This window comes from Rhipicephalus microplus, chromosome 1, assembly GCF_043290135.1.
Source record: "Rhipicephalus microplus isolate Deutch F79 chromosome 1, USDA_Rmic, whole genome shotgun sequence".
NCBI classification, from domain to species: domain Eukaryota; kingdom Metazoa; phylum Arthropoda; class Arachnida; order Ixodida; family Ixodidae; genus Rhipicephalus; species Rhipicephalus microplus.
In genome coordinates this window covers 273,200,536-273,218,790 of record NC_134700.1, presented here as the reverse complement: position 1 = coordinate 273,218,790, position 18,255 = coordinate 273,200,536, and the positions used below count along the sequence as shown (strand labels likewise).

General features: G+C 44.9%; 1 protein-coding gene across 1 annotated transcript in view; it reads right to left on the bottom strand.

The window, feature by feature from the left end:
* The window catches only part of LOC119188185 (uncharacterized), a 195,993-nt gene that overhangs the window by 99,241 nt on the left and 78,497 nt on the right, over positions 1 to 18,255 (bottom strand). The window lies entirely within an intron of this gene.

Here is an 18,255-nt window from a genome sequence, read left to right as displayed (position 1 = left end):
TTAGCCAATATCGTCAATACCTTCAACTTCACCCGAGGCTAACTGTCACATCTAGCAAAGTGTTAGAAATGCAAAGGCTGAATCCCTGTCGTAGCATATACTTCTCCGTTCGGGACAGCAGAACGGCTTTAAAATACGTTGGGCTCTTACTAGGACAAAATCACTAAAGTTGCCAAAATACAAATGTCTTACCAGGACAATGCGCAGTGCTAGTTTGACTGTGTGCGTGCATCAAAAGCGGTAAACTAAATATGTTTGATCCGTCCGTCATAGAATCCGTAAGAAAACGAACGTAAAACGTGCCCTCACAGAAGTAGTTTAATGTTTGCCGTACATTGATATAATAGGGCTTGCACAATGTATACTGGTGTTTGCCAGCTATAACACCGCTTAACGTGGATCCATCCACGTTAACGCTTAGTCAAACATCTCCATCCCGGTGAATAACATTCATCAGTAATCATTAAACGAGCCCTTGTGGACATAGTTGAGTGCGGAACCAATGGAAGTGCATGGTGTGACAGCCAGAAGAACGCGACTGATTGGACGCCGACTTTGGGCTAAGGTTGCCTACACGGGGAATGTTGGAGTTACCACGCGTCCCGCCAGAGCGAAAGGCAATGTGCGTTGGGTCTTGTCTGTTGGAAAGCCACAATTTTTTGTAGGGCGAACTTAAGCGGTGAACGCGGAGTTATTACATCCAGACGAAGTAGACGTGTTGATCCTAGAGGAAAGTGTGGCGCCAACTTCTATGCGAATTTCTTGAGGGGCCTTGTGTGAGCGCTAGAAATTTATGTGTCCGCGAGGCTTGTGTTGAGCGAGGCTTCGGCTCAAAAGCGAAGACGGCTGTGTAAAATAAAACGTTTAAAATGAAACGTTTATAAGCGGATCTCATTCACGCGTATTATATTCTGAAAGAAAAGTCCACTCACTTTGACGGCACACCCAAACCGCGATAGAAACGGACCCCATGACAGCGGGGGAAGGAACGCTCACTTTTAGGGGCGAAGCTTTTTATAGCGGCACCCGTTCGTCCCTCGTAACCGTGGTAGTAGTGTGTAACGAGTATAACATTTTGACCTTCAAGGTGATGCCAGTTAGATATTTATTCTGTGCGTTGTTGAACAATAAAAAAAGTGCTCAATGTAGATGCCAATGGCTGCTAACGGGGAATCAGAAGCAGGAGCATTCGGCTTTTAGTTAACGCGCACGCTGTGATACCCATTAGCAGCCATTGGAATGTACATTGAGCACTATCTAACAAGAAAGGGTTGCTACGTTATACTCGCTCGGTGTAACCTCCTTAGTTTTAGAAAGGTTTAGCGAGCGTTGAGGCGCAGTGCCATGAATACAGTGAAGCAGTATATACCATAAACTCGAGGTAGTTAGAGGTGGGAAGTAGACCCGAAGCGCAAGCCGTAAGAAAGAGTGCGTGTGCCACATCTCGTGTAGTCCTTCGAATGTCCGCTGGATGGCAGTGCTTCTATATGAGAAATATATGACGAAAAGGTGTGAGATGGTTGTACTTGGAGTGTTGAATAGATGGACGAACGGACACACAGACAGATGCATGGATGGACGCATGAATGGACGCAGAGGCAGATGCATGGACGAACGCAGGGAGGGACGCACGAACAGACACACGCATGGACGGGTGGATGGACGCATGGGCGGTCACACAGACAGACGCATGGACGGACGGAAGCAAGAACGAATGAACGGACGAATGCTTCGCCCCACTCTCCATCATTCACTCTGTGGATATGCTGCCAATTTTTATTTAGTCTGCCTGCAAAGTTTAGCGGCCATTGGTTACTTCTCACGCTTCGTAAAATTGCACCTCAATGCAGAAGGCTTTAGTGCTAAACACAATACGTCTTTGTGCAATGACAAAAATAAATAGCTCCTTACGCGCTGTTTTAGTAAGAAATGAATCATTTTAACGTGAAGACAGACGTGTCTTTCAGGTATACAACTCCAAGTAAAGATCGAAGCTCACATATCCCGTCATTCCCTTGCATCCAACAGCTCACTAGCGCTAGATTTCCCTCCAGGTAAGTTTGTGAGAAACTCTATGTGCTGCTCTATGCGTTGCGGAGCTATTTTTGAAACGGTAGTCTTTTTTCGGGATACTTTGACACATACATTTTGGTCTGTCTGTCTGTCTGTCTGTCTGTCTGTCTGTCTGTCTGTCTGTCTGTCTGTCTGTCTGTCTGTCTGTCTGTCTGTCTCCGTCCGTCCGTCCGTCCGTCCGTCCGTCCGTCCGTCCATCTGTCCGTTTTTGTGTTTTTGCCTGTCAATCGATTCAGTCATCAGAGCGAAAGTTGAAACCCTTGCTCAACCACTGCCCCCTCTTGATCTCCTGGCTGCTTTCATACTGTGAAAATTGTCAATCAATATCAATTTTTTGTATATTTGGGTACAACATAAATACGGGAGCATTATGCGTTAGGCAGTATGTTACTTTATTTCTAAAATGCATAGATACGTAATTTTAAACACCTAGGAGCTTACTACGCAGCGCAGGCGATGCGACGCTTTGACCTAAAGAACGGCCGTTTCCCTACGCTTCACTAAAACGAACTAAAACTAGATGTTCTGCCGCCTACCAGCGGCTTTGGGTTCTAGAAACTTCGTTTCGCCAAAATACTGCGAGATGGCGTCCATATCTTACACAGCGCCTTCTCACCAATTTTCTCGTACCTGTAAAAAAAAATAATAATCTCTCTCCACACAAGAGACTATGCTCTTTCGATTACCTTTGCGAGTGAAGCATGCAGATACACCGCCAACTTTTTGTATATATGAATGATATGAGTGACACCGACGATTTGGGTAAGATATCCACCTGGGGGTGTGTTTGGCATTGACAAAATTGCACATGCTCCTATTGAAAACGTGTCGAATGAGGCAGACGCCTAGAAACGACACGTTCAAGAAATTTAACGCCAATGCCTCGGTCATGTTGCATCACTGCTCTTTACCAAGGACGCTGAGAGTGCTGTGATAGATATAAAGGGCGTATTTTTAAGGATTCAAAGCATCGAACCATGGCACAGTAGATAGCGTGCCCGGCATTTGTTGCCGCGGACCCAGAGGTCACGGCTTCGACTCACGATGACGGAACTTCTTTGTCTTCTATTCGGGCGCACTTTTTCAATCTCACTTCCGTGACGGAAATACGTCATTGAAGTCTAGCATAAATCGCTTTCATGTTACAAAGAAAACAAATAGAAAGATGAAAACAAGAAAATAAATTCTTGTGACAACAAGGTCGTCACGGCAACATCGGAACATGTTCCCCAGAAAAGAAACTCCGTGCCAGAACGCTAATCGCGAGCAGCACGCTAACGGCGCAAACAAGAAGCTTAGTACGGGAAGCTAACAAACTCTCTCAGGGGGAAGATGACAGCCAGAGCCAGCTCATCCATCAGATTTCTAGCGCACGGCATCGTTGGTGCGCCACCTAACGAGTGCAGGAATTCACGCGAAAAAAAAATATAGAAAGAATGCAAAATATCGATGAAATTCAACGGGCAAGACACGTATAAGGGTGAGGGAAGAAGATGAAAAAAGGAAATGCTGCAGTTGCGTTGCCGAGGAACGGTCTTGCTCTCAAGCGGCGCGGCGCTGAATGAGGCGCATTAGGAAAACGCAATTAGTAACGCATCGCGCCGGGAGCGCCGGTGAGCTAAATGAAAGCTCATCATGGTGCGCGCTTCACATGCTGGTGCAGCGACGGTGACGATGTCGTCGACGGTGACGCGGCTTGCTAATTAGCCACGCTTGCGCTTGTTGTTCCGCTAATTGGCCGCACTCTCGAACTCCCCGCCCCCCTGTTTATTGTCGAGCAAGCCAGCGCTGCTCGCGCGAGTTACATTGCACAAAAGCCGCGGCTGAAGCAACACGGCGGGCCGGCTTGCTGGCAATGAAGAGCACACGCGATCAGCAAAGCGTAACGCCCGTGACGCCGTGCGCAAAAAAGTCGGAGCTGTGGATCTGACTGCTCAAGAGTGGCGGAAGCGGCACAAATATTGACAGCAAACTGCGGCATTGCGTGAGCGCGCGCAAGTCCGCAAAAAAAGACACGTTCTTATACAATCGCGTGTATCACTGTCAAGCGATGTTTTTGTTTTGTTTGTTTGTAGCACTTACTAACTGGCTCTGATCATTCGCTTGAAGGTAGCACGCAATAGCGGCTTTCGTTTCTGTCGCTGCGCTTTTCCCCGTCTATATACTGCCTTTGTTTAGTGCGCTGTGTTTTCAGAACAAGAAGTACGATTTTTCTAGGTGCATCGGGATGCCCATGGAGCACGTGACGAAACCGCCAGTTAGCTCCGGTTCTTTCCTTCTCTATCTTTCTCTTCTTTTTTGACTGTGTCGCACGTACGAAGCGGTGACTTGTTCGCAGCTTCTCGTCTCATTAGGCTCCTGGTTGCTTCATAGTTCGTATCCAGAAGTCAGGTCACGTGAGTTTGTGAGAATGTTTCATTACGCGTGTTGTGTCAAGTCCGCTAAGCCCGAACAACTTTTGTAGCTCATTATGGCACTTATTTTCAGTGTCGTGTCAGAAGCCCGGCGGTGAACTACGTCATCCAGAAAAACATTTAGCGTCCTAGTAATGAGCCGAAAGTTCAGGTTCAAGCTTTAATGAAGTCTCCCAAAATATTCTTTAGCAGTGTCGGCTTTAAATAAATTGACTGCTTCCGGTGATGTTGACCCAGGTGCGATAAAAATAAAATGAACAAAGAATAGAAAACTGGTTTCAAAGCAGTGCTAATCCCTCTGTTTTATTGCCCTTTGGGTATCGCAGCTTATACTCGAAAAAAAAAACAGGGGGCTTCTATATAGTTTTATTTATGCGTTGAGTATCAAAGAGAGGCCCTAAGCACTTTTTCACAGCTTAAGCTTTTTTTTTATTCATCATATTATGACGCGTCACGCTAGGAAAGATATGCATGCGTGGCGTTTCTCTCATTACTGATTAATTCTACCTCATAATAGTGACACAACGTGGGCCTGCTGCCTTTATGGTACCTCATTTAATGAAGGTGTCAAGCTATTAGTTATTCACTAGGTCGCAAGCAAATTCATGTGCTAAAGGTAAACAGCATGAGCGAACACTGTCACGAAAGAAAGAGAAGCGACGACACATTTTTACAACCGCGTGCGCAATAGGGATTATGCAATCCCACACGAATGAACGTCACCACTGAGTTATTTGTACGCCCGTTGCTTTATTTCCCCAAATCCCTGGCTGTCCCTATTGAGTTGGTCCCGGCTCATCAAGGTGCCTCGCAGACTCTTCAATAAGAGTAGATTACAAGCAGAAGTAGTGAAAAACGTGTTACAAGCTCAAAAAAAGAAGTAACAGCATTGACGATAGGGTGCGTACAGAAAGAATGGTTATCGAGGAAAACTCATTAAAATTACGAATTACACCTCGAAGGGAAGGGTGGGGGCCCTTTAGTTTCCCGGAACACGCAAACACTGTCCGCGTTATTAGTACAAATTTTCGCATGCGTTTTTTTTCTTTACGTTCTCTTAGCTTAGTTCATCCACTTCACTTCGCAATTCCGACATCCCTCCCTTCTCCAATCTTTATCTGAACCGTGGGCGGTGCTTCCAGCCGCAAAAGTGTGAGAACGCTGGTCAAAAAGCCGCATTAGGGCTTTCCTCTCTCTCTCTCTCTCTCTCTCTCTCTCTCTCTCTCTCTCTCTCTCTCTCTATATATATATATATATATATATATGTATATATATATATATATATATATATATATATATATATATATATATATATATATATATATATATATATATATATATATATTGAAAGTATAAGGAAGTTATTAGAGCAAATTGTAATGTGAATGTGAAGAAAGAAAAGTGGTTCCTGCCCACGGCAAGTTATCTTTCCACCCACTTTTCTTTCTTCACATTTACATTACAATTTGGTCTAATAACTTTAGTTACACTTTCCTTGACATTATAGTCAGCTGTTAGATTTCATTATTATTATAGTGTCAAACACGGAAAAACAAGTCCCTACACTTCTTTCATATATATATATATATATATATATATATATATATATATATATATATATATATATATATATATATATATATACATATATATAAACTCGGGGGGGGGGGTCTTTTGGAGACATGTAGACGAACTTACGTTAGATCCAGACGCTAACATTGCCATTCAAAGCGGCTTTCTGGAGGGTTTGCTTTTGCGCGACCGAGGTTATTTCACTGAGTTAACATTGCAGGGAAGATCAACGGGGGGTGGGGGGTGAAGCGAAGGGACGAGCGGTATTCTCCGCTGTATATGCCCCGCGAATAGAGCCTCGCGTTCTTGAAAAAGAACGTCAGCGGAGCGCCCACGCGGGCCCATCGCGAGGCCACGGGAAATTGGCCAAAACTAATTATAAGCTTCCCTCCGCACTGCGGGACTGCTCTAAGTGACATTTTCTTTTTTTTTTATGGCTGGCTGCCTTGTCTTTGCCTGCGCTTATTCTTTTTGTGCACGAGGGTTGCTGAGAGCTCCCAAATGACTTGTGCTCATCTGCGTGATGGCTTCTCGAACAGCGCGTTCTCATGTAATCTCACGACCACTTTTCTTCATTAAAACATACGTTCTTGAAAACAAAAAAAATTAGTATTTCAATATTTACTTGCAGTAAAGTAGGCATTTCTAACTTCGTCGGTTTTACGCACCAGAACAACACAATGGTGGTACAGACAGATACAACATTATTGACAATCGACAGACAGGTATAAGGTAACGTTATTTGTAGTAATTATCACGTAAGTGTGATGAAATATAAATCCCACCAGCAGGGAACGCACCTGCAATCTGCAAACAAACCTGCATCCGTCACCGCCTCATTCCGTATGCGAAGTATTCGAAGGTTTCTTAGTCAGCTGCCAGCTTGTAACCGACTCACGTGTTACGTAATGCCAGGAAACAACAGAAGAGTGTTCCACAGTCGCCTTCATGGCTACGAGCAGCGTTGACTAACACTCCCAAGTTTAATTACACGGATATATTCCATAAAGTTGACGGGAGGATGACCACTGCCATAGCGCAATTCGTGGGGAATTGAACGGGTTATTTTAACTTTGCAGATTCGGTCCCGAAGGCCAGAAAGTTGTCGTTACGTTGATTTTAATTTCTTTGCAATCGTATTGCCATTAAAGCTGGCGTATCCTATGCATTTCTTCGCTTGATTACCTGCCGGTTGCCCTTATTATGGTATCGCGACTCATTAAGGAATCAAGACCGCCGTTTGCGTCGTCCCTCGACATCGGAAAGAGAAAGAGGTGTGGGAACTCCTCCGTGAGAATTTTCGGGGGTCATCCGGTCGTTGTGTACAAAGCCAAAATTGGATTATACAGATATCTGGAGTGCGGGTAGCTTTCAGTATGCGCCATACACTTCCAAAGCCACTTGCGGTATGCAGCGAACAACACAGCTCAGCTCAGCTCCTTCGACTAAGTTGTTTTGCATGTGGCGGTATGGCTGCATCTAAGCGGTTATACACAATGCCCTCTGATCTGATTATAGACAACGTTCTACTATGGCCCTGCCTGTCGAATCGATGAGGCAGATTTTACTCTCGAGGATCTGCGTCACTAGCTGTGTTTATCGTATCGCCACACTGCCCCACGTGGAGATCGTATTGCTTATACCAAGCCTTACGAAACATCGATGACGCCTTCCATCAGTACAGTTTCGATGAATATAACAAAGTATGGCAAACAGCTGTGATACATGTTGAATAGAAATCAGCCATCATGAAATCAACCTTACAGCCAGGATGCCCATCAAAACTTTTGAAGTCATACCGTTTCACATCACAGTCAGTGACCTTTTTTCTCCTCCTTTATAGATTTCCTTTCCCCTTCCCCTTTCCCGATGCAAGGTAGCCTACGGGGGCTCAGCCCTGGTTAACCTCCCTGCCTTTATCCTTATATTCTCTCTCTCTCTCTCTCCGAAGTCATCAACCCTTCCACAGTTTTACCAGCCCACTTCACTAACTCCTAATGTTATGAATCTGATAGAGCAAATGGTACTATTTCGCCTAGATAGCACACTACATGAGCTAAACTTTTTCCTCGATGTTAAAGGGGGGGGGGGGGATAAACAACAAGAGGGAAGTCAGGGAGGTTAACCAGGCACATGCCCGGTTTGCTACCCTACGCTGGGGGAATAGGAAGGGGACATAAAGATGAGAGAGAGAGAGAGGAAAGAGAAGAGAAAGAGAGAGAGAAAAAACAAAAAAAAGGAGGATTGTCAGTCAATCGGCTGGCGCGTATGCAGCGGTGGCACTACACAAAAGTTAAAGTGGTCACGTAGGCCTGTTGTTTTCAAAAAGCACAAGACAGCTTTGAGTGCTTTTTGAGCCGACGAAATGCGATGACGATGTTCCAGTAGCATCTGCACAGAGAGTGGCCGATCGTCCAATTGTCGCAATGCGTCCGAAAGCTTCTGTCTTTGAAAGGCAAATCGAGGGCTATGGCATATCAGATGGTCGATGTCTTCTTTGGTGCAGCAGACGTCACATTCCACATTGTCGGTCAATCCAATGAGGGTTCTATATGCTTTTGTGAAGGCAACCCCCAACCAAAGGTGACAAAGAAGTGAAGCTTCACGTCGACGAAGTCCGGATGGAGGTCGAAGTTCCAGTCGAGGGTTTATTTGGTATAGTCTCGTATGTCTTATGCTTGGGGTGTTGCACTCCTACAGACTCAGAGTATACGTGCCAGGTGACGAAGTTGCTTTGCAGCGTCAGTCCTTGACAAAGGAATCGGAAGGGCGCGCTCTTCTTGGTGCGATGTTAAAAGCGCCTATCGAGGGAATCAGTCAACGATCAATAGCATCACAGACTTCGCATCGTAGTGTGAGCCTGCTCGAGAAAACAGGCACTCTGCATATATGCAAGCTACGCTTGCAATGATAGCATGCATGTACGTATGTTTACAAATACGTAAGAACGGAACCGCTGTAATAGTTGTCTTGAACAGTGCATGATGTAATTCTGGTTTCGCGCTTATTGTGGTCATATGAGCTTCAGTTTCTGTTTCTATTTTCGGGTTTAGTTGAATTTCCCTACGCCACAGTCAGTGCTGGAGGCCGATCGCATGAACTTCGATTTGCTTTGACAGAACGGCCTTGACCTACTAACTAAAAATATTTACATTACACTTCCTGATTGCTGTACTAATTGATGTTTTCAACAATGTACGCTGCAAAAAAAAACAATTTTGAAGGCATCAAACAAATTTCACGTTTTCTTTTTTTGTCAGTTTTTGGACACATTTCTTGAAACACCCGGTATATTGCGGGCACTTAGTTCCTCATAATGGGCCGGTTCCAAGTATTCACGTTTTCGTTATTACGTGCTGTTTCATTAACTGATTTGCTAAACACATGAACACAGCCGCATATCCGTCGTGTGCATGGAAACTTGCTCAACACACGCATAAAAAAAAAACCAGTGCTTATTTCTCGCTCGTGGCTCAATTTCAATACGTCGCCGTCCATATTTTTTTCTTTTCCTTTTGCGCTCTCTCTCTCTCGCGCAATTCACTTCCGCCGCCGCAACCAGCATTCGTTTGAGAACAAGGACTCAATTCCGCTTCTCCTTCCATTCGGGTCAATTTTATTTCTCTTTGTGTCTCCTCTTTCGATTTCGAAACGGCCTGACTTGTTCAGCGGAGAACGCGTCGCCATTTGAGGGAAGAATTTTCCTTCGGATACCGCTACCTTCGAGGACGAAAACGCCAAAAAAAGAATTAGCGAACGAACGTTTTCGTTGCTCTGGGATGCTTGGAAGATTGTGACGTTTTCATCTCTGTTTCCGGCCGTCTGCTCAAGATTGGCAACGTCAAGCGGATGCCGCCTCGCTCCACGTATCGGAGGAAGTATAGAAATCCCAGAGAGCAGAAGGGAAACCGGACGCTGGCCGCAAGAACTCCACGCGGAGGTCGGTTGTGCATGCCTTTATAATGGGATCTCGCGGCGGTGAGTTTCCGATGCGCTCTACGGGCAACCGAACCAAGACAGATCTCATTTTCCCGGGTGAAAAGCGTGAAGAAAACGCGGCGGCCGTCTTGTCGAGACTGTTGACAAGCGCGAGGACATTGTTACGGACGCGGCACAAACGAGGGACTTCCGCCCACCTTGTGTTGCTCGCGCTCAAAAGCAACTTCAGCTGGCACGTCTCGGGTCGTTCCTTCGATTCGACGCTGTATAGAACCTTCACTGGGCACGGTTTTCTTTTTTTTTTAACCAACTGCTCCCGTGTTGGACCCGTAGGGCTCGTGCTAAACCACTCCCGGTATGTCTCACTTGGTTGAATTCTTATCTATTTTTTTTTCTTCGGTGAAGAAAGAAGCTTTCGGTGAATTCTTCGATAAGCCTCCGGGGCCTCCGGCCAAGTGTAAACGAAGCTTGTTCTCTCGAAGCAGATGCCACATAAATCTGACGGAGACGATCAAAAAAGAAGCTTCAACACAGACAAAACGGTAGGAGAAGCACAAAAGTACCAGGATACCGCGTGATTAGTAAAAAAAAAAAAGAAAAGAAACAAACCATAAAAAAACAAAGCGAATTTTCTAGCATAAGCTGGGCTATCACGTAATTATATGTGCTATAAATGCGTTTTCTTTCAAGCTGTATTTCCTTACGGTGAGAGTCTCGCATCTTCAGAACGAAGCTGTTCTGAAGATGTTCCTAAATTACGCTTCAATACAATTCTGTCGCATTAAGAATTCCAAATTTCCTCTATCACCATGGTAATTTAGTGTATGAAGTGTTTTTTTTTTATCGTGCATAGCGTCCTGATTTCTAGTTCTTCCCGCGAAAACATTCTACAGATGGTGTCATAATGCCAAATACTTGAGTACTGTGAAAATATACCCTCAAGTCACAATTCTGGCTGGCTAGGTTATTATTGCAACTGGTCTCCTAACCTTTGCTCTCCTGTGATTGTTTAAAGTAATTGTTTGTATGAAGCACCAATCAATCAATCAATCAATCAATCAATCAATCAATCAATCAATCAATCAATCAATCAATCAATCAATTGCATTTATTTCTTTTTCTGTATTCAACGCGTGACCTTGTGCATGACCTTCAGCCCTGGTCGTGGGGCTGTATGCATATATGTTTCACTCCTGAATAAAAAATAAACCTTAATAGAAAGTCAGCGCTTGTTATCGTCATTTCTCCCTGCTTGTGCGTCTTGGTTTTTCGCGCTGATTGCTCCCATATATATATACCAACTGGCCCAGTTATATACACTTTAGCTGCGTTAAGTTGGTCTATTCAGTTTGTCTGTGTGTACACTGAATTTATTTTCAACGTTCTGAAGTTTTAGCCATTTGAACAACACTCTCCTAGACCATGGGAATGTCTATCAGAATTCGCGTCGGAGGAAGTTCAGATGGAGAGACTAAAAATTGTGAGAGAAATAAAAAAAAAGTGCCTTTTCCGATTTGAAAATGTCTTAGTCGTGCTGCAGGAAAGTTGTGTGTCGTCAAGAACACACCGTTTTGCAGAAGCGCACGAAGTTGTTTTCAACCGGAAGGTCACGTTATGCCGTTTCCGTGGGGCTCAAAAACGGAGAGTTCGTGGTACGCGGACGTCCCTGTACGCTTGAGGTAGGGACAAGTGATTTCGACAAATAAGAAAAAACGTGGCTCACGACAGAAAAAGGCGTGAAAGTTAGGTTTCCAGGAAAGTGAACAACCGAAATCCGTTTTCATTGTTCCGCGAACGTAGAGATGCGTTTAGTTTTACGACACTTGTGATTTCGGCTGAAGGTCTGCACTACGGAGCGTCATGTGTCACGCTTATTTAACGACGAACATTATACGTGATTTTGCAAGAATGAGTGTTCTGTTCTATAAAACAAGTTTTTACCCTCAAACGCCGAGCCGTAAAAGTGGTCCATTCTGAGTGTGACTCACAGTCCTACCGGAATGGCTACCCATAGTCATCAAGCCGTCAAAACGTACTGGACAGCTTTCAAAGGAAGATGGAAGTTTTGTATACGAGAAATACTTAAACAACAACAAAGAAGTTTCCCGAAGCGGAAACGTCTAGGTAAGAGGACTGGTCGAAATGTTGACCCCGGCTACATTCCCTGCTCAGCTGCTCCTCGTACTTCACACACGTTATAACAATTCATGATGTGACAAGGCATCAGGGGAAATAACATTCAGCCGGGTTTGCCCTTAATAACTTCTCTACGCATAACTCATGTCTTTGGGAGGCGTTTGCGAAGAAAAATAGTAAGGTTGACGCGTTTACGCGCAGCAACATTGTCAAACTGCACACCTGCACTACTTTGTCACGGCTAGGCAGACATGTGACTCGAAAATAATGAAGAAGAAAAAACACCGGCAGAGCTGGAAGGGAAAGATGTTAACAAGCTTAGCGTAACTGGTATGCTACCCTACACAGGGGAAAGGGATGGGACAATTTGAAAAAAGAGTAGATAAAGAGAGTGGGAGCAAACACACAACGTAACCATCCGGCGGACTTGTGCTGTATGTGGTATCATTATCAGTGTACAGCCACTCGTGAAAGTACCGAGCCTAAAGCTGCGCTACATTCTTATCCACTGGTGAGGGATCAACCACGTGTTGCATGATAAGTCGGCCTTATATTTTAAAGACCTACTGGTTCCATGAGGATTCTTTATTATCTGCGTCGTCTAAAATGTCTTTGGGAGTGTGCTGGATCTTGATGTGGTCATTCCCACAATTATCAATCATTGTGCATACCGCAATTATCACTTATTGCTTACAGCAGCGAGAACACGCGGTCCTTGATACGCCCTCAGCTTTCCGCTGATGTCAGTATCATTCTTTCTTTGTCTCTACCATAGGTCAACAAACTCACTCATTAGTTGAATCGCCCAAACTCGCATCGACTCTTGAGCCCAAGTCCGAGTGACTCCGGTTGAGTAAAAGGTACGATGATCAGTGACCTAATGCACAATAAACAGTGGAGATTTACCGGTTTAATATCAATATCATTGCTACCACGACACTTCCGCTGCATTTTGTAAAAACTTTATTGTGTGCTTTGGACTGTCAGTCTGAAAGCGTGCCGGAAGCTGGTGTAGTCCCGGCTGTAAACACCACGTATTCACGTAAGATAATACACGCACAACTGCAAAAAAAAAAAGCTCTTAACAAAGACGTTTGCAATACGGCATGCGCGTTGCGGCGAGATTTATTCGTGGATCCTTTTAGACATGGCAGGTACGTGATAGTGCACAGGCCGTATTCGCAGAAATCATGTTTTTAGGTCTAAGCCATGGCTTCGCATATATAGCACCACAAGGTTTTACTTCTCGGACAACTCGCCAGAAGAATGCGAAGTGAGTCGAGGCAGGAAAAAGACGGTGCGCGCTCGAGAATTTCTCACAAAGTGTTTACCCTCAACAGCGCGGTGTTTGCGCTGCCATATACGGCTCGGAAGAGACGGCGGTCCTCGGCAAAATAAGGTATACGACACGAAACATGCACGGGACTTCATGAAAAGGTTACTATTTGCATGAGCACGTCTCAGCCAACCTGGAGGAAATGAACATAAAAAAAAACATGTGTTGCACTATTCTAGGAACATCGCCCTAAAAAAATAACGTGCTGAATTATCCTTAGCTATATCTTTAGTGTTTTTTTACTAACAGCTCTATAGGTTCAGCTGATGTGTAGTTCACATTTAATGAACAAGCAAAGAGCACAGTACCCTAAGATAGAATACGAAACCATCCCTCAAAAATAGGTAAAGGCTCGTGAACGAAGTTTACTGCTATTACGCCTATGAAATTTTTTAGAAGGCTTTGGCCTATGTAATATGTGTATGGGGAGAAAGAGAATGGTGATGAATAAGCCTAAATATGCAGAAACATGTGTGTGTGTGTGTGTGTGTGAGAGAGAGAGAGAGAGAGAGAGAGAGAGAGAGAGGGGGAAAAAGGAAGGCAGGGTGGCTAAGGATGAGAGAGTGTGGTTTGCTATTCTACATAGAGAGGAGATGGTTATGGAATAGAAACAAGTAAATGAGAGCACTAAGGTTGGCTATACACAACTACATATTGACCCCTGACACTGTCATTTAGGTTGGCACAGTTTACACATGATGTGAGGCATTCTCTAGAAAATGCAGAATGTCGGGTAAAAGGGGGAGACTGCAATGAAAGATTCGTTAACAAGGTTGTGCGCTAGAGCTGACGTTTCGACAAGCGGACTTGTCTTCCTCAAAGCTGCAACTAAGATGGCAGCCTTAAAGAAAAGTCAGCGTGAGGTTTCAGTGAAGATGTATGAGGACTTGCGGACGCTTGTGAAGACGTGTGTACACTCGGGACGTTTTAACGGAACCCTTTGCCATGGTCGTAGACAATTTAACTGTTTAATACAATAAATGATAAGGATAGGTAGATGCTGTGTAATCTCCAGATGTAACTTGAAAATGTTTCATAATGCCTGAAGAACTGTCCTAACCTAAAGTGTTTCTTATAGATACTGGCACATCTGTATCACTACTTAGATATGACGATTTACTAAGTCGAGCCCACTTTTCTCGCACGTCTTGCCCGCTCTTTGTTGACATCCTGACTACCGGCTTTGAATGTTACGAATGGCCGCTAATGTACGTAACGACACCAAACAACTACTGCGCGTTGCCCGAAAGAGGCGCATTCTGTTTCTAAGAATACGGCTGACCACGTTTTTATTGTCCCACCTTTGTTTTTCTCGACTTATGCACGTGCCTTTCTCCTTGCAGAAACAGCGTGACTCTTCTTTTTCGTTCACGTGGTCTGTTGTTCTGCTGTTTGCTCATTTATTCTTTGTCAACGGGCTCACCACGTGGTATTTCCGGTTTAACTCTCTATTTTGCACGTGCTATTTTAACACAATAGCGTTACGGTGTTTGTTTTGTGCGAACTGCGGTGTTGGTATCGGCGTAGTTTTTGTTCGCTATAAATTGTCATCTTGTCCGTGAGCGAAAATGAGAGAAATAACCAATTAAAATAAATAACAAAATATGTTTGGTTTGAGTGAGAATAGAACCAAGTACTTCTGCGCAGCAGGCAGGTGTCGTGACACGGAGCCACGCAACTGCTTGAAACCGGTTCAGAAAAAAAAATACCACTGTATGAATGTCTTGTAGTGAAAAGAGTCTGCTTAACGCATGTAATATTGCGGGGAAAAGAGAAAGAATAAAACATTTATTGGTAATAAATAAGTCGCTGTGTGGTTGAACCTCCTAGTACGGAATTGGCTCTTGCCGCCATCCGAGCTTAGTCGATCAGGGCTTGTTGTTGCACTGGGTCAGAGCTGGACAGGGTCGCCTCCCACTTGACTAATGTAGGATTATAATTGTCTGATATACTGGGATTATTTTGGCACTCCCAGACCATGTGAAATAAAGTGCCATCTGGGGACAGAATTTACACTGCGGATTGTACATCGAAGGGTCTATCTTTGACAATACATAAGGATTGGGAAATGCTGATGATTGTAGTCGTCTCCACGCAACCAGCGATGCCTTGTGTAATTGAGGGACAGGTAGGGGTAGAGTGCGTCTACTCAGCTTGATGTGTTGCAGGTTGTCAGTATACGAAAGGAGTGGCTGGGGTCGTCCTGGTCGGCAAGAAGGTGCGCTGTGGATGAAGCATTAGAGGCCTGGCGTTAGAGATCGCGGGCGGAAGCATGAGCGCGTTCATTTCCTCCAACTCCTGTGTGCCCTGGTACCCATAGCAGTTGTATCCACATACCCTCTTGACGACTGGCCGCAGCCTGTTGCAGAATTGAACGTGCTAACCAGCTGACTTTACCTCTCGCGAAATTGCGATAACCCGCCTGGAAATCCGTGAGGACAAAGTAGGCTTTTGGGTTACGCATGGCCAAGGCTATACCAGCCTATTACATGGATGTGATGTCTACTCCGCTAGCTGAGATGCAGTTCACGACCCTGTTTACCACGGCTGTCGTGGCGTGGTTGTGCTTGGGTCTAGCAGCATACACAAAGAAAGCGTCTTCTCAATCTGAATATTTCTCATACATTTTAGCTCTGGCAGCTCGTCTGTTTTCGTGATGGAAGGGGTGCATATTGCGTTGCAAAGGCCGAATATGGACTTCATTTTGCCATTATCGTGGTAGGGATAGTTTACCAGCGACTTGCATTGGTGAATTTATACCAAGAGCACCTAGCGTGGCGCGACCTGCCTTGGCACGTGCAAGTCGAATCACTTTGTTTGTGTGATGAGCTTCTGAGAGCTCTGACGCTGTATTATATATGCCCATCGCAAGTAATCTGTCATTCATGGCCCATGGGGGTAGATTGAGGGCTTTCCGATATGAAAGTCGCAATAGACAGTCTAGTTTGTGTTGATATTTTTTCAGGATTCGCAAATACGGAAAGCTGTAAGTGACGCGACTGATCGCAAAGGCTTGTACAAGACGCAATATGCCCGCTTCCTTCATACCTCAGTGTCCATTGGCAATTCTAGATATCACTCGTCAGATACTTGTTCAGCTATGACGTAACTTTTCGATCGCTACCTTATTGTTGCCTTGATTATTAATGTACGCTCGGAGGACGCAGTAGGTTTCCACTCTCTTGACTGGGTTCTGATCAAGTTGGATATTCAAAGGAATGCAGTTGCCACGTTGCCTGAATACCAGCAATTCTGATTTAGTGGGAGAGCAGCGAAGTCCGCATGTTCGACCAGTGCGTTCTACAGTATCCGCGGCCCTTTGAAGCACTTCTTCCATCCGTTCCATTCTGCCGGTGTTCGTCCAAATGGTAACGTCGTCAGCGTATATTGCGGGCTTGATTCCGCGTATCTCGTCGAGTGATGTAGGGAGATCCAGCAATGCGATGTTGAATAATAGTGGCGAGATTACGTCCCCTTGCGGTGTTCCGGAGTCTCCCATTGTGATGGGGGCTGATTTAGCGTCGTCTATTCGTATGGTCAGATGACGGCTGTGCAGGAAGTTGCGCACGTGATTGTATGCACGTTGACCACTTCCTATTTTAGCCAGGTTAGCCTGGATAGCCAAGTGCCGGACATTATCAAAGACTTTTTCAAAGTCTATCGCCAGAATGGCGCACTCCTGTTGTGTGACTCCACTGGGGCGTTTGATTATGTCGTGCGTTAAGTAAAATAGAACATGTTGTGCCAGTAAATGTGCTATAAAACAAAACATAGTATTTGAGAAAAGGCCCTTAGCCTCCATGTATTCAGTGAGCCGAATGTACAGTGCCTTCTCCATTACCTTGCCGGCACAGGAGGTTAAGGAAATGGGACGAAGGTTGTCTATATTGATCGCCTTTCCGTGTTTGGTAATAAAAGTAATTTCGGCCGATTTCCATTCCTGAGGAAGTATGCTATCGAGCCAATACTTAATAATCAGATCAGTAAATATATTAAGCATGTCGTCACTTGAGTTGACCATCAAAGTGGTAGTAATTTGGTCAGGACCTGCAGCCGTTCTACGACGCATCATGTCAATTTCCGCTGTAATCTTCGACGCCGTGAAATCTCGATCCATTTCAGGGTTTGCGATTCCGCTATAATCGGGGACGTGGTCAGCACTCACGGATGCATTGATGCAATTTGTCCTCTAGATCTCGGAATAGTTGAGCAGTGTCTCCTGCATTAGCACGAATTGTTTCGATGGGCGGCTCCACGTGATTGTTCTTGGTCTATAAGTGCCAGACTGATTTAGTGTGTTATGTATACCCGCGTCATACTTCGCGAACCAATTATCTTTTGCGAGTTTGGTGTCATATTCCTGTGCTTGTGCTGTAACTTCCGCGATGCGAAGTTTGAGCTTGCGGTTAAGATTCTGACGCTTCCATCGTTTGGTCAGCTGACGTCATGCATACCAGAGGTGCAGCAAGTGCTGATCTATTGCTGGTGTTTCCCGGTCAGTTTTGATTTCTCTGGTCACTGCCTTCCTCAGCTGAATGAGTGTTCATGACCATTCGTCATAGGAATCGGGCGGCTGGTGAAATGGAAAGCTTTCCGTTTTGCGGAAAGCGTGCCAGTCTACCAGTTTGACTGATTTATCACATACTGTATGACGGCCATATGTTATGGTGGTATGGATGAGAAAATGGTCGTTTCCCAGCGCTTCCTGGGAGTTCAGCCATTTTGGTTGGGAGCATTCAGAGGCATCGTAAGGTGTGGACATGTGTCTCGTGATACGCTGCTGCC